Raw genomic sequence first — 3640 nt, 5'->3', positions numbered from 1 at the left:
AAAAACTGCGACAATTCGCGAGGTGGACACAGTTTCAATAGATTACTCGTTATGATTGTACCAACGTTTGTAGATCTGCAAGGATTCACCGTTGGAAAGAGATTTATCGTAAAAGAAGTGGCGGTCCTGAGAAGAGGTACAGTTCTTTCGCATTACATTTTTGCGAGTCCCATGCCATGGAATTCTTTAACAAAATTCGACAAGTCTGGCGCTTCCTGGTTGATTGCTTATCACCATGGATTGAGATGGGAAGACGGGATGATTCCGTACAGCATGGCGAAACGCTTGATTGCAACAGTTTTGGTGAAGAGGATGATACCGACGAGGATATCGTGTACGTCAAAGGATATCAAAAACGAGAATGGCTCGGTGATATGCTCGATGCGAGAGTAGTCATTGAAACTTTGGATGCCGATTACGAAGATGTAGTTTCTTTGAATAATCTAAGTGTTATTAATACTATGCGCTGTGGAAAACGTGTTAAGAATTGTGCATTACAAAATGTATTTAAAATGTATAACTGGTGGGCACACCATCAAATAAAACAATAAAATGTATAATCTTAATATTATAATCAATAAAATGTGAAATTTTTAAAATTATATTATAATTTCTTTCCCTTTCCTTGTAGTTAAGATCAGGCATATATGTATATAGCACTACTACTACACTGAGATGTGGGCGTTCATATTTATCTTTGATAAATATGGTAGATAAAATTTCTACCTGGCGATGGTCGCGAACGAAAAAACATTTCTACGGTTAGGATCAATAGCGGTTTGATAGAATAGGTTCAATAAACGATTTGACAGGTTGTTTGTTGAACAGACAGGCGGTTCGACAGGCGGTACGATTGAACAAACAGGCGGTTCGACAGAACATCGGTATCGGTTCGACAGGCGGTTCGACAGAACAGCGGTATCGGTTCGACTGGCGGTTCGACAGAACAGCGGTATCGGTTCGATAGATCAGCGGTATCGATTCGATAGAACAGGGATATCGTTTCGATAGGCGGTTTGATGATGGTTTCATACTATGTGTCTTCGTGACATTGCCATGACATTGAGATGCGGCGAATGCTGACACGGTCATTTTTTATCTTGACTCGTATAAAATATCTAACTTATGAAGGTCGCGAAAGAATATGATTTTCTTTATAGTTAAACTAATAGCGGTTTGATAGAACAGACAGGCGGTTCAACAGGCAGTTTGACAGGCAGTTCGACAGAACCGGGGTATCGGTTCGATAGGCGGTTCAGGGGTATCGGTTCGATAGGCGGTTTGACGATGATTTCATACTATATGTCTTTATGACATTACCACGATATTGAGAATGCTGACACATTCATTTTTATCTTGATTCGTATAAAATATCTAACTAAAGAAGGTCGCGAAAGAATATGATTTTCATTGTAGTTAAACTAATAGCGGTTCGATTGAACAAACAAGCAGTTAGACAGGCGGTTCGACAGAACAACGGTATCGGTTCGACAGAACAGGGGTATTGGTTCGACAGGCAGTTCGACAGATCAGCTGTAACGGTTCGATTGGCGGTTTGATAGCAGTTCCGTAAAAGCATTTTTTAAAGTTACGGCTGTTTCAATAGCGCGGGTTGGGACGGCGGGGTGGGCCCGTGAACACGGTGACAGCGACAACGGGTAGGACGGAGAAACCGCGGGAAGGACGGTGTGGCCCGTGCGCAACGGGTGGGACGCGAGCGGGTTGCGGCGGCGGCGGCGGCGGCGGCGAGCGCGAACGTGGTTTTCTCTTCCCCGCGACACCCGCATCCTCGACGCGGTTCCCCTCTCCCCGCGACACCCGCGCCCACGACGCGGCTCCCTCTTCCCCGCGGACCCCGCACCAACGACACGGTTCCCCCGCCCTCGCGGACCCCGCATCCAAGACGCGGTTCCCCCGCCTCGCGGTCAGGCCAGCTGGAGCGAGCGGCTTTCCGCAGCTTCCCCCTCCCGCGGACCCCGGATCAGGCCGTGAACGTTCTGAGCGGCTTCCCCCTCTCCGCGGCTTCCCCTTTCACGCGGACCTTCCACGGACCCCCCTGCCCCTCACCCCCCCTCAGAGCCCCCGGATTAGAACCGGCCTATTATAGCTATTATTCTAAAAAAATATTATTAACGTAAATGAATACAAATAATTTTACTGTAAAACTTTTGTACACAACATTTTTTGATATCTTGAATAGTTTTCGAAATATAACGAAAAAAATTAAATATTGTTTAACTTTTACGGATAATTTCAAAATTTTTATTGCGTTTTCCATCGCAAGTGATATTTTGTAAATTCATTTGTTTACGTAATCTATGTGCACAAAGTTTCATTAAAATCATAACTTGACACTTTTGTTATAAAACTAGTTGTATATCTTGTGACGTGACGTTTATCGACAACGTCCGTCATAAGGGCTCATTAGCCCGACCGCGAAAGCAGAGTGGATCCTGGGTCCTCCGAATTTCGAGAGCGAGCGCATCCCCGATTTGGCCACGTTACGCGACTTAATTTTGTAGTAGATTTAAGTAATTAGATCATCCACCGACCGAAATAAGTGAGAAACGGCGACTGCTCAGAGGAGGGTGTTGTATTACAACGTCGTCTCACCGGCTCCACGAGGCTCTGACAGGAGGACCAGCGGTCACCGTGACATCCACTCAGCGAGACGGGAGCATAGGTCACGTAATTACTATTTCTTTTCTCCTGTCACGGAGTCCTCTTACTGCAGTTCATTTTACAAAAACGTCAGAACGAGCCACCGGCTCTGCCCAGAGCATGGAAGAGAAAGAGCGCAGGATAGCTGATCACCAGGACTCGCTTCACATCTCGAGGTTGAAAAGCCTTCCCAGCGAGTCAGAATTGTAACTTCACGCCCGTTATCACGGGGCCCGCGATTACCGCTACCCGCCTGCGGCGCAGGAGGTCACGAAAGAGGGACTCACGTGACAGGAAGAGGCCGCCGGAACCGGCAGATGGCCTCGCTACTAATGTGCTCCCGTCGCTGCAAAGGACCGTGCCGTGATCGTCGCCTACGACAAACGCAATTTGCTATAAAGGACGCAGAATCCACGGCCGAGCTCAGAGTATCGAGAACCCAGAGTATAGAGTATCGAGAGTCTATGGGAGTAAGGAGTCGGAGAGCCTACGGTGAGACGAACGTCGCCAATTTTGTAAAGTCGCCAAGTTGCGCGAGACGAGAGGGCTGTGCGGGAATAAAGACTTCTTCTGCGTAACGGCCGTAAGTGCCGTGTAGGATAGAGTTGCGAATACTATTTGTTCTGTGAATTAAAGATCGCACCGCCCGCTCGACTGCGCTAGCTTAGAATCATTAAAGTCGTCGCCTTTGCGTTCGTCCTCACACGGCCGAGTCACCGCGTGTTCGTATTGTGTAATCGTAAGTCGCTAGAGCGTTCCACCGTTCTGCGTGTGTCGGATTTATTAGTCTCCGCGTATCGGGAAGTGAATTCAGTGTCATGAACGTTACTTTCTTCGCATAGCAAGAAGCGAATTTTGTAATATCTCTCGGGCCACGTGCCTTTGCACGCCGCGGCCGCGTCAGCCGCGTGTGCCCGCGCGCCGATCGCCGTCATTGCGCCAGTAGCATAGCGGGAATCAGAATTGTAGCGGGGAATCA

This window comes from Wasmannia auropunctata, unplaced genomic scaffold (assembly GCF_000956235.1).
Source record: "Wasmannia auropunctata unplaced genomic scaffold, wasmannia.A_1.0 LD336074.1, whole genome shotgun sequence".
NCBI classification, from domain to species: domain Eukaryota; kingdom Metazoa; phylum Arthropoda; class Insecta; order Hymenoptera; family Formicidae; genus Wasmannia; species Wasmannia auropunctata.
The sequence above is the reverse complement of the archived record's forward strand: the minus strand, read 5'-3'. Positions refer to the sequence as shown.